Source organism: Lithobates pipiens, unplaced genomic scaffold (assembly GCF_037356315.1).
Source record: "Lithobates pipiens isolate NorthernLeopardFrog02 unplaced genomic scaffold, aLitPip1_a1.2 Scaffold_13, whole genome shotgun sequence".
Taxonomy (NCBI): Eukaryota; Metazoa; Chordata; class Amphibia; order Anura; family Ranidae; genus Lithobates; species Lithobates pipiens.
Window position 1 is genome coordinate 29,553,633 of NW_027507718.1, and position 13,824 is coordinate 29,567,456.

At 43.2% G+C, this 13,824-nt stretch overlaps 1 protein-coding gene across 1 annotated transcript in view; it reads left to right on the forward strand.

Annotated features, from left to right (window-relative positions):
* Positions 1-239: 239 nt before the first annotated feature.
* Positions 240-13,824, forward strand: part of CEMIP2 (cell migration inducing hyaluronidase 2) — a 144,826-nt gene continuing 131,241 nt past the window's right edge. Inside the window, 1 exon segment of the mRNA XM_077474952.1 lies at positions 240-644. The gene's annotated coding sequence lies outside the window, so the exon portion shown is untranslated.

Consider the following 13,824-nt stretch of genomic DNA (forward strand, 5'->3'; position numbering starts at 1 on the left):
TACAAAATTTGCAGTGGATTCAATCATTATTTTCCCTGCTGTATGTTGTCTTATCCACCACCACTGGTGAGGAGAGATCCTGTGTGGAGCACAGAAGCGTCCACATGTGTAGAGTAGAAGAGGCAGGGTGCAGTATGTAGTTGTTCCAGTAGAGGCGCTGTGTGGGCAGAGCCGATGATGATGATGATCGCGGGCTCCTCCCCCAGGGCTCTAGCAGACACATATATATATGGTCAGCCCTGTCCGCTGTAATGTAGACAGAGGGATTGAGGATCCCGTAGGAGAGCATTGTGTAGCGCGCTCCGCCTACCTCTCCTCCTGTGTCTTCCTCAGTCAGTGACAGAGCCTGTGGCCGGCTCCTGCACAGGGGACACCCCGGCCGGCACACACAAACAATACAAAGTGAATAAAGCGGCCGCCCCATAATAAAGCAGCAGCTCCTTTGTTGTGTGAAGGAGGCTCCGGCAGGTCGGGGTGGGGAAGGCGGCCGAGACGTCATCTCTGGGAGGAAAACTTTATACACCTATTAAGCAACCGGTGCCTCATGTGAGGAGAGGAGGAGAACAGGAACCCGGGGACTGTGGAATGGGAAGGAGGGCAGCAGACAGCCTGGTGCGAGTGTGAGCCAACCATCCTCCGCTCCGGTAAGTGGTCACTGTGTGTGTATGTGTGGGGGGAGGGCAGAGGGGTCTCATGTGATTCATCCCGCTGAGGACTTGTATGGGCACAGCAGGCTGGGAGCTCTGATCACATGACCTGCTGCTGGTGAACTACAAGTGGCAGCATTCTCCTCTCAGCCTGGAGAACCCTTAGCAGAACTTCCGGGGAGCTCATGGTCCATGGGTATGGAGACTAAGGCATGATGGGGCGTATTTCACATCCATTCTATAGAACTGTACATTGTTTCCAGTAATGACAGTCACATGGAACCCATTAGTCATCATGTAGAAAGTTAAACTTGGATTGTTTGCCTGATGTTCAGCGAAAGAATGCTATTGGTCTTTGGAAAAGTGCCTTCTTCCATTGGTGGTCAGTGGGAAAAGGAGGACTACCTTATGGTGGTGGTCATCATTGGAAGAAGGGTCCCCTTTTAGTTTTGTGGTAATTGGGAAAATGCTCCTGACATTGGTGGTCAGTGGGGGGTGGACCGCTTTCTATTGGCAGCCAGTGGGGGGTGGACCTCTTTCTATTGGCGGCCAGTGGGGAGTGGACCGCTTTCTATTGGGGGTCAGTTTCGGAAGGACCGCTTTCTATTGGGGGTCAGTTTCGGAAGGACCGCTTTCTATTGGGGGTCAGTTTCGGAAGGACCGCTTTCTATTGGCGGTCAGTTTCGGAAGGACCACCTTCCATTGATGGTAAGTGAGAGAAGAACCTCCCTAGGTTGGTGGTCATTGAAATTACCTCATTTTTTTCTTTGTCAGTGATAAAAAAAATCCTGTAAATTGGTAGGGGGAGAGGGACTACCTTGCATTTGTGGTCAGTGGGAGCAATATTCCTTACAGTGATGGACAGGGAGAGGAGGACCACCCTACATTGGTGGTCATTGAAAGAAAGAGACCACTTTCTACTTGTGGTTATTGGTAAAAATGCTTCTTACGTTAATGGCCAGTGGATGAAGGACCTTACATCTGTGGTTATTTGGAACAATACTCCTTACAATGGGTGGTCAGTGGGTGAAGGACCACCCTTCATTGATGGTCTCTGAAATAAGAACCTCCTTGCACTTGTAGTCAATGGGAACAATGCTTCTTACATTGGTGGTCAGTGAGAGAAGGGACACATTATAATGATGGGCATTGAAGGGCCCCTTTACTTTGAGCAAGAAAGACTCCATTAATTTGTGGTCAAGTGAAAGTAGTATCACCTTACAGTGGTTGTCATTGGAGAAAGGTCCTCCTGCACTGGCGGTCGGTGGAACAATGCTCATTAAATTTGGTCATTGGAAGAAGTGCTTGCTTACAGTGGTGGCCAGTGGGAGAAGGATTACTTTACAGCAGGGGTAGGCAACCTTAAAAAGAGATGGAGATCTACCTCCACAACATGCGAGAAATCAAAGCTCACCAGACAGTGGCGTCTCCTCACACCGGTTGTAAACCTGTAATTGCTGTACTACTTTGTCCCCTCCTCACCACCCGTCAAACACACTCAGATTGCTTTTTAGAGGAGCTGCACTTGCGAATGAGTCCTTAGTTGCATTTGACAGCAGCACTGTTAGGGCTTGTTTACACTTAAAACCCTGCGCTTGAGTTGTGGTTTTACCGCCCCAATCCCTACCCCCTTTAGGTGCTGAGGCAGCAACCAACGGTGTACACATGCTGCAGCAGGAATTGAGCCCCCTGTTGCTTTTGGTGCAGGCTATTGCCTGCCAATTACGACCCATTCAAGTAAATGGGGCAACTCCGCATGGGACAGGAGCCAGCACTAAGGCTTATGCAGCTCTTGCTCCTACTACAGCTCCAACTTTAGAAGTAGTCACTCTGCATTGCACTTTGATGATCTGGAATGGCAGGTAAGCAAGCCCAGACCTCTATCTACAGGTTGCTCCCACTCCACCTTACAGTGTTGGTCATTGGATGAAGGGCCTGCATATGTTGGTTGTCAGTGCGAAGAATGCTACATGCGTTGGTAGTCAGTGGGAGAAGGAACACATTATACTGATGATCGTTAGTAGAAGAGACCTCTTATTTTGGTGATCAGTGGTAGAAGCACCACCTTATATTGGTGGTCTTTGGAAGAAGGGCTTCTTCTTTGGAGGTCAGTGGGAACAATGCTCTTAACATTGGTGGTCAGGACCACCTTAGAATGAAGGTACTTGAAAGAAATCTCCCCCCCCCCCCCACCCTTTTTGGTTGTCAGTGAAATAAGTTTCACCTTACATTGGTGGTCCTGTGAAGAAGGTCCCTTTGCACTGGTGGTCAATGTGGAAAATAACTTACATTGATGGCCAATGGGAAGAATGATCCCTTGCAATAGAGAACATAAGTTTGATGGTAATATATCTGAGAGGCTGACATGGCTAATTGCTCTAGGAACCCCTAGAGTTGGGAATGTCTGCTCCAGCATGAGATCATGGTTCCACACTTTCAAGTAAACTTTTAGTAGGGCAGAGTTGTCGGAGTGTTATAAGAGATCTGCCTGTCAAGATTGCCACATTACAGGGGAGAAAGCTTCTCTATTCTGTCCTGTCAGAGTCATGCTAAAGCAATCCCGCTCAATGCCAGCTGTCATCCAGTTATTCTGATGCAGTTGGCTTCAGTACTTTGAGTCACTGGCTTGGAACAAATATACACAGATCAAAAAAGTCAGAAGCCCTTATCTACTTACTAGTTCTGGGTCAGGAAATGAGTTCTGAAGTAAGAGGGTTACCATGACAGCTAGGCAACCTACATTGTTCATAAGGGAAAGATCAGCAATGGCAGCATCTGGGATTCCTTTTATAAATTGATTCCGGTAAAGATTGCAGCCATGGTACAAGAAACTTCTTAGAATGCAGCCATTAGAAAAGGACAAGTTTCATGTCCGTATAAAAAGCAAAGTGGGCTGCAGCTTACTTAGTGTAGTCTGCAAATCCCAAAGGGCACCTGAGCAGCTGCTGGACACCAAAGGTAGCAGTACATAGTCAAGAGCTTGGGATCAGAAGGCTTCTGGCAAGTTTCAGGTTTGCAGTGATTGCTCCTGTCTCTATGTGTACTTATGGAGTGTGAGATTGTTGTGTGCTCAGGCTTGTATGTGTGTGGTAGAGGTAGCAGCTGGGAGTCAAGGCTTTTGTTCTACTGTTTTTAACCATTTGCTCCCTGTCAGGCAGACGTTTGTACTTGGTGGTCTCAGCATAAGATTAGTATGGCGTTTACTGGGCACACACTCTTTGGTTGCAGAAATTAGTAAATACTATAGGAAAAGTCATGGCAATGGTATGTTTAAATTTGCTAAAAGCAATCTGTCCTGTACTTTTGATGGTCAAAAGTACCGTAAATGATATTGCGTATATATATATATATATATATATATATATATATATATATATATAACACCCTCCAAAATGGTACGCATAGCTCTGCATACTCAAATAACTTTGCACACTGCAATTGCTAAAATCCAGCCATGCCCCATACACACTATATCAGTTTTTTTGCTGAGTTTTTCCATCAGATTTACCAAAACCATGTAGTAGAAGGGCCTGCCTGATTGCATACACATTGAAACTCCTAAGGTTTGACCTCATATTATATGGTTTTGGTAAATCTGAAGGAAAAACTCAGCAGAAAAACCAATAGTGTGTATGGGGATTTACAGTATTTCAGGGGCCTCCAAACTTTCTAAAGAAAGGGCCAGTTTACTGTCCTTGAGACTTCAGGGGGGCCAGACTGTGCCCAGTGGAAGTAAACCATGGCCGATCTTTGGTATTGGCAAGAGAAATAGTTGGTGTCCGTGTGGGGGGCATAGGGCTCCATTTTTGTTGTCAGCAGCAAAAAATGATGCCCTATTGTTGGAGTCATTGGAAGGAATGGTGCCCCATTGTTGGTAACATTGGGAGGAATAATGACCCATCAGTGGAAGGAATAGTGCCCAAATGTTGGTGTTGGAGGCAGGAATAATGCCTGAAGGGCTGGATAAAGGAAAGCAAATGGCAGCAGTTTGGAGACCAATGCAGTATTTTAATGAATAGTGACATTTTCCACCTTCTGGATTTTCCTAGGTCTCTTGCACACAGCTGCCTAGGACCATATAGTGTAAAGTCTCTAGGTGTATTTCCCTGCCTGGGGAGCCACAGGTGCTGTGTACAGTCACCCCATTATTATTATTTATGCAGGATTCATATAGCGCCAACAGTTTGCTCAGCACTTTACAACATGAGGGCAGACAGTAGTTACAATACAATTAAATACAGGAGGAATCAGAGGGCCCTGCTCGTTTGAGCTTACAATCTAGGAGACTGGCTATGTGGGTATACACTGGTAGACGCATGCATGCTGACAGATGTAAAACCTCAAATACAGTCTGCTTTACATTGTACCACATCAGATGGCTGTGTGCATGAACCTTTTGACACTGGTGACTGAGCCATTATTCCAGTTGCCTCCTGCTAAGGTTATGCCACCAGTGCCTTCTAGGCAGTTCTCTGGTATGAAATGCAAGTTCTTAACTCTTGGGACCGTCTCACGCCATGCTAGATCGCGTCCACATGCACAAGAATTGGCATGAATGTGATCAGTGGACCAGTCCCAGAAAGCAGGAAGAAGCCATATTAATTCAAATGGTGGCACTGGATCCTAAAGCTTGGACTGGACAGAGTAGTTGAAGGTGGGATTTTTTGTACGGCAGGGTAATAAGGCTATTTGGCTTTCTGAAAAAGGACAGTTCATTTTGTGGTCCCTAAATAAATAACAGGGGGGGGGACATGGGAGGTCCACTTTAAGGAATGATTCTTAGTACAGCAATTTCCCATAATGCATTAGTAACAATTATTACTGCAAATTTCCAGCATACAGGAAAATATGTGCAGCTTGCCATTACAATTGTGCTTCTAATCAGGTAAGGTTAAGGCTCACTTACCTTTTTTTATGTCCTTTTGGACGAGGGGCATGCCAGTTTTGGTATTTTCTCACTAAACACTTTATTTGGCATTTTTGTAGGTTCATGAAAGATCTGCTAGTTAATAGTCAGCTTCAGGGTTAAAGACTTTGCCTACCTCTTTTGACATATATGGATATCTGTATACATAGAAGTAAGCATTGCAGTAAAAAAATATTTCATTGCCTGAATATATAAATTTCCTTATGGGTCTTGGCACAGCAAGCTCTGGTTCACTTACCACAAGTATTGGAGCAATGGCACTCAGAAACAAAATTCCTTATATCAAATTATTTGCAGATGTGTGTGTCCATGATTAATAAAAACTTGGACACATCCAGAAAATGGATATTACTGAAAAGAAAAAGAATTCATGATTCTGCAATTCACTCTAAGCTTTTGTATTACTGCAAACTCTGCTACATGGATGTTTTCATTATTGAGCTACATTGTTGCATAGCTATGTAGGTTGGAACATTGAAACAAGATAGTAAGCAGGCAGTTCAGAATGTCTATGTATCCTTTTTATTTTCTATTTTATTTGTTTGTTACTGAAACAAAAAGCTGAAAATTTGTAGCATGTGGCAAACTGGTTAGCAGGAGATTATATATATATATATATATATATATATATATATATATATATATATATATATATATATATATATATATATATATATATTACTTCCTAATTGAACTTCTGTGTCTATATAAGTTATTTTTTTTTTCTTTGTTCTGTGTTTCTTCATACAACCAATCAGTATAAATAACCAAAAAAAAGTCTGCACTGGAATCTTTGTAAAAATGATTGGTTGCTAGCAATGTGAACGCTATACAGAGGGGCCCAAAAATGTATCCACACTTCAACATGGAAAAACGTTATTACAATATTTATATAAACATCAAAGAGTAGCTGTAAGTCATGTTTGAATTATGCAATCGTATTCTCAATGACATTGTGGCAGGATGTTGCATAGGATCTAGAGGTGCTGTTGAATTCCCTCCACTTTACCCAGACTTAACACCCCTCAATTTCTATCTGTGGGGGACACTAAATGAAGCAGTGTGCCATAGAAAACCACCAGCACTGACTGCACTACGGGAAGAAATTGAAACTTAATGCAGGGCAATTGCTGTGCACACTCTAGTCCATGTTGTTCATTCAGTAGTTCCTCCAAATCAAGTGTCTGGATGCTAATGGTGACCACTTTGAGCACCTAATGTGATTGCATAATTCAAACGTGATTTACAGCTACCCTTTTATTTTATTTATTTTTTATGCACACAATGTTGAAGTGTGCATACATTTTTTGGGCCCTTCTATGTAAGTCTTCTAAAAGACACACAAAATTTAATATGCAGCGGCAGCAAGTGAAATTAACCACTTGGTGCTGAGTGCACGCAAATTTGCGACCTCTTGGATACCAGGCCTTGACACCAATTGGCCGCATATTTGCATTAACTAGTGCCAACAGTGCTGTGCCGAGAGCACGCTCCTGGCACAGTGACTGGCGGCTCATGGAAAGTTCCTGATCGCTGCTTGCAATCAAGACTTTTCCAATCATGTGACCACCATGACAGCCATCACATGCTTGACGAAGGGGCCCTGCGTGGGTCAAAACGGTGCACCACTTTGTGATGTGATCATAGAATAAAAATCTGTTTGGATGCTATTTTGTTGATCCATGGTGTGGGGACAAATATCTGCATTGCGCCATGACAGCCAGTCACGTGGCCATAAGCCTCGCCCCACCTCCCAGCATAGCAAACCTCTTAAAGGGTTGGCAGCAGCTGGCGCCAAGGGGGTAAATACTATAATCCAATGTCCTACAATGAAAGTGTCTGCTGTGCAATTGTAATGTCCAAAAGTGATCAGCTTCTTAAAATTCCAAATTGTACAATTCCATATAAAAACAACACCACAGCCATCAATGTCTTTCTCACCACAAAGTGTATACAAGGAGGCTTACCAGATAATAAAGACTTGTTTTACTAATTTTAGCAGTAGACCTCTGTAAATTTAAAGTGTTAACCTGTAAAGGATTTTAAAGGCTTTTAAAAATGTATGTAGTTTGTCGCCGCCGCAAGTTCGTGCGCAATGTTAAAGCATGTTGTATTTGGTATTCATGTACTTTGCATAAGATCATCTTTTTTATTTCATCAAACATTTGGGCAATATAGTGTGTTTTTTTAGTGCATTAAAAAAAATCTTTGAAGAAAATTGCAATACCCACCATTTTTAACTGTAGGGCCTTTGCTTTAAAAAAAATATATAATGTGCTTAAAAAAAAAAAAAAAATATATATATATATATATATATATATATATATATGTATATATATATATATATATATATATATATATATATGTGTATATATATATATATGTATATATATATATATATATATATATATATATATATATATATATATATGTATATGTATGTTTTGGGGGTTCAAAGTAATTTACTAGCCCAAAAAAAGTCATGTAAACAAAGGGGGTTATTTACAAAAGGCAAATCCACTTTGCACTGCAAGTGCACTTGGAAGTGCAGTCTCTGTAAATCTGAGGGGTAGGTCTGAAATAAGGGGAAGCTCTGCTGATTTTATCATCCAATCATGTGCAAGCTAAAATGCTGTTTTTTTTTTTGTTTGTTTTTTATTTCCTTGCCTGTCCCCCTCGGATCTACAGCGACTTTACTTCCAATTGCACAGTGAATTTTCCTTTAGTAAATAACCCCCAAAGGGTCAGAAAGGGCTTTGTCTTCAAGTGGTTAGAAGAGTGGGTGATGTGTGACATAAGCTTCTAATGCTGTGCATAAAATGCCAGGACAGTTCAACCCCCCCCATGGCCCCTTTTTGGAAAGTGGACACCCCAAGCTATTTGCTGAGAGGCACATTGAGTCCATGGAATATTTTATATTTTGCCACAAGTTTGGGAAAATTGTCAAAGTTGTCCCTAAATGATATATTAGTCAAACATGTCATGATTGTATGTGGAATTGCACCCAAAATACATTCTGCTGCTTCTCCGGAGTACGGAGATACCACATGTGAGACTTTTTGGGAGCCAAGCCGCTTACGGGACCCTGAAAACCAATCACTGCCTTCAGGATTTCTAAAGGCATGATTTTTCTTTTTCTTTTTTTTTTTTTTCTCCTCACTACCTATCAGTTTCGGAGGCCCTGAAATGTCCAGATAGCACAACCCCCCCCCCCCCCCCAATGACCCCATTTTAGAAAGTAGACACCCCAAGGTATTTGCTAAGAAGCATGGTGAGTATTAGCTAGGCATAGCTCTCATTTGTTTTTGAAAATGAAGAAAAAAATTATTTTTTCCTTAATTTTCGAAACTTTGTGACAAAGTGAGATCTTCAAAATATTCACCATACATCTCAGCAGATAGCTTGGGGTGTCTACTGTCCGAAATGGGGTCATTTGGGGAGGAGGGGGGGTTGTGCTATCTGTACATTTCATGGCCTCCAAAACTGTGATAGGTAGTGAGGAGTGAAATCAAAAATTTACGCTCTTAGCCTGAAGGCGGTGATTGGTTTTCGGGGTCCTGTATGCAGCTAGACTGCCAAAAAGTCTCACACATGAGGTATCCCCATACATAGGAGAAGCAACAGAATTAGGGATGCACCGAATGGGTTTTTTGGTGCCGAAACCGATACCGAAAATGAAAAATACACTAGGCCGAAAACCGAAACCGATACCGAAACAGCACCGATACCGAAAATGACTGTTTTTAAAAAATATTTTTATACAGGAGGTGGTCAGAGAATGGGGACGTGGTACAGGAGATGGTCAGAGACTGGGGACGTGGTACAGGAGATGGTCAGAGACTGGGGACGTGGTACAGGAGATGGTCAGAGACTGGGGACGTGACACATGACACATGATACAATTGATACAATGCAGCCAGTGTCTCCCCTCATAGCAGCCAGTGTGTGTCTCCCCTCATAGCAGCTAACCTGTGAAGAGAAAACAGAAGAGAGAAGAGGAGAGTCGCCTCCGTCGCCTGTTTGTTCCCGGACGCGCGCCGTCACGTACAGCCCCTCCCCCTTGTCAGGGCACTTTGATAGACAGATCATCCGTCCAATCCTACGGATGATCTGTCTATCAAAGTGCCCTGACAAGGGGGAGGGGCTGTACGTGATGGCGCGCGCGGCCGGGAACACACAGCAATTGAACTGAAAGCTGTGATGTTCCCGCGCTGTGATCAAACAGGCGGCGGAGACGGCTCGCCTGCACTATAGCAGGCGAGCATAGCACTATAGCATAGCTCTTCATGATGGGCGCACCAGGGGCGGGGGGCGGAGCCCCGTCCCCTACCCTGGCCCCGCCCCATTTTCGGCTCCATTATCGGCCGTTTTTTCTCTTTCGGCAAATTGCCGAAAAGGGCATTTTCGGCCGATATGTTTCGTCGGCCGAAATTTCGGTGCATCCCTAAACAGAATGTATTTTGTGGTGCAATTCCACATATAACTATGCCATGTTTGCACAATATATCATTTAGTGACAACTAAAAAAAAAAAATTGTAATTTTCCCGAAATATATGTCAAAATTAAAATATATCGCAGAGGCAGTTTCATACCTTCAAAAGAAAGCTGTGTGTGTGTGTGTGTGGGGGGGGGGGGGGGGGAGAAAGGACATAAATTTTGTTTGGGGACAGCATTGCATGACGGCGCAATTACCAGTTAAAGAAGCACAGTGCCAAATTGTAAAAAGTGCTCTGGTCATTGAGCAGCCAAATTCTCTGGGACTGAAGTGTTTAAACTTGGTTTGCTATCTGTCAAGTTATATTGTTCAGGGGAGGTTGTAAAATCTCCTGTGCACATTAGAGTGGAGTTCCACCCACTTTTACAACTTGGTCTTAGAGCGGGATTCCACCCTAAAGTGGAACCTCCGCTGATCGGATCCCTCCCCCCCCTCCGGTGTCACAATTGACACCTTTCAGGGGGGTGGAGATACCTGTCAAAGACAGGTATTTTCACCCACTTCCGGGCATAGACTCCCGTGGGAGTCTACGCCATTTTCTGCCCTGCCGCGCTGTCTGCTGGGACACACACGGGTCCCAGTGACAGCGCGGAGATTTCCTATTGCGCGGCTCGCGCATGCGCAGTAGGGAACCTGGAAGTGAAGCCGATTCGCTTCACTTCCCGATTCCCTCACCTAGAATGGTGACTACAGCAGCCGAGAGCCGAGCGATCGATCGGCCTCGGCTGCCGGCATCGCTGGAACCCGGGACAGGTGAGTGTCCATTTATTAAAAGTCAGCAGCTGTAGTATTTATAGCTGCTGGCTTTTAATATTTTTTTTTTTTGGTGGAATCCCTCTTTAAGGCCTCATGCTCACTGGATGTTATAATAACATTATAAAAACATCAGTAACTTTGCAGTGAGTTTTTCAACATTTTTGCAATAGCGTTTAACACTTCTTCTGCTGTTATTATTTGTATGTTATTTTTTTATTTTTTTTTACCAAATGGATCAAAAACATTAAGGGCTAAGCCATGTTTTCAGGCGTTTGATGTAAAGAGTTTTTTTTTTTTTTTTTTACAGCTGAAAAACTCCCCTTAAAAACTCATTAGTTTTGCTGTTTTTTATTTTTTATTTTATTTATTTTTTTACAGCCAAAAAACACCGCAGCCAAAAACAGTTGATAACAGCCTGTGTGTGCATGGACACATAGGATAACCTGCTGTAGATCTTGACTGTAGGGGGGGGAAAAAAAAAGAAAGTTTGAAGCCAAAAAACAGCAGCTGTAAAAAAGAAAAAAAAAAGAAAAAAACGCCCAGTGTGCATGAGGCCTTAAGACCACCACTTGTTTTTGAATAACAAATTCCTTTTTTTTTTTTTCATGTCTTACCTGAACCACTTGACATCCACACTATGGCCAAATGACGGCCACAGCGCGGATCTGAACTCCAGGGAGGCCATCGTATGACAGCCTCCCCTGTGCACGCTCCCTGCGCGCGCTGTGATCACTGAGTAACTGAGACTCGGGTCACCCATCCGAGTAAGGGCCCGGGCACGGCTCCTTACCATGTGATCAGTTGTCAGCCAATGACAGCTGATCACATGATCAAAACAAAAGCTCGGTGATCGTTTTTTCTTTTTTCCTCAGGCTGACAGTGGAGGAGAAAAAAAATCCGATAATCTGCTCATCTTAAAGGGACATCGATCCCGACAAGGCAGAGGCAATTATGCCTCATTTATGGCATATGACAGTACCCACAAGTGCCACCTATCAATACCCACCAGTGGTGCCAATCAGTGTAACTGATCAGTGCCCATCACTGCCACCCATCAGTGCAGCCTCATCAGCTTACATCAATGACAGACAAAAATTACCCTTTTTTTTTTTTTATTCTGTCTTTTTACATTTTTAACAAAAAATAAACATTGCACAGGTTATCAAATACCACCAAAAGAAAGCTCTATTTGGGAGAAAAAAATGATAAAAAATTTAATTTGGGTACAGTGTTGTATGATTGCGCAATTTTCATTCAAAGTGCATCGGCGCTGAAAATTGGTCTGGATAGGAGGGGGGTTTAAGTGCCCAGTAAGCAAGTGGTTAAATGAAGTACAGAATGAACTTCCATCCTAACTCGTCGTGGCCCAGGGCGTTTTCCCTCCTGCTCCCCCCGCTGCCTTCTAGGACCTGTGTATGTCCCAGAAGACGACGGGCCATTTAGAAAGCGTTGCACATGTGCAGTAGGAAACCAGCGGTGAAGGATCCACTGCTGGTTTCCCTTAGTTATAAAGGCGGCGGCTGCACCCAATCCGATGGATGGATCAGCCTGGGGGGGATGGACATCCCAGACTTCATAGACAGGTAAGTGTCCTTATTAAAAGTCAGCAGCTGCAGTGTTTGTAGCGGTTGCCTTTAAATAAAAATAAAAATAAAAAATTAAAAACTTGATAGTTTAGGCTTGGTATGACGAGTGTGTAAATATTTAATGCTCAACCAAAGGGCAGACACGAGGCACACATGAAGTGTTCTGAAAAGTTGTATTGTCCTCCTGTATTGCAAATCTTTAGGCACATATAAACTTCTGTGTCCTACTTGATTGGAGTCACCCCTATATGCCATACCCCCCCCCCCCCCTCTCCAAAGTCTGAGATTTGGATGGAATTCTTGTTTGGACTGTGTGCTTACAACCATATTTCCTGCATCACAAGGCATTAGCTCTTAGATTAGGACGGTCTCTAGCTCAATGACATGTCTGTGTTTAGTTTTTATATTCATCACTTAATTAGATCTGGATTCTTAGTTCCTGTCTGAAATACATTAGACGCCTGCTTTAACAACTGGCTACAAAGCCAGAGAAGAACTTAGTTTGGTAGTCTGTATTGTTTGTAGTCAACTTTTTATTAAGATTTTATTGTATTTTTCCTAATAACCTATAGGCTACATTCTCTTAAAGACATCAGCAGGATTTGACTTCTTTGTTATGCTAATACCAACAAGAGGTCAAAAGAATTGGCTTGCATTGACCTAAGGTATTTGGCAGTTTATGACGTTTTGAATGCCTTTCAAACTCACGGACAGAATGTTAACGTGCATTCTAAACAGGACAATGTTTACTAGCCAAACAGTCATAACAATGCCTGGCATGCAATAAAGTGTACTCAGGTCAAGTTGCAAAATTTTCCTTAGATCTAACTTTACAGACGAAGGGGGGGCTGTATACAGACTGATAAAAACAAGCAGCATGTTTTTGACATTGCCCTCAATAATGTAACTGTGCGGGGGGGGGGGGGGCAAGAATGAGTATTGGGAGTTCTTGTTCTGAGACATTGATACTTATTGGCAAATGTGTGCACCCCTTAACTTCTCACTGAGCGTGTACTGCATCCATTAACTGGTTGAGTCAGGGTAAAGGGCATGCCAGGTCCATTGAAAGCCAGATCTTGTATAGAAAGCCAAAAAACGACACCACACCTTTTTCTGAGAAAGTTCTGCTACCAGCCAACCATAGAGAAGCTCAAATGAGGTCAAACATGCTAGGAAAGTGTAGTCTGACTTTCTTTTCTAACACATAAGGGTTATTTACTAAAACTGGAGTGCAAAATCTGATGCATCTCTTTGTAGAAACCAAATCGGCTTCCAGGTTTTAGCTCTCATTCACACTGAATGCGGGATTACAATTGTGCCAGTTAAGCTGAACTGGCATGATTTCAAACCCACTTTTCAGTGCGAGTCTGGGGGCGATTTTGAAAGACGTACTGTGTGGGTTCATGCACAGA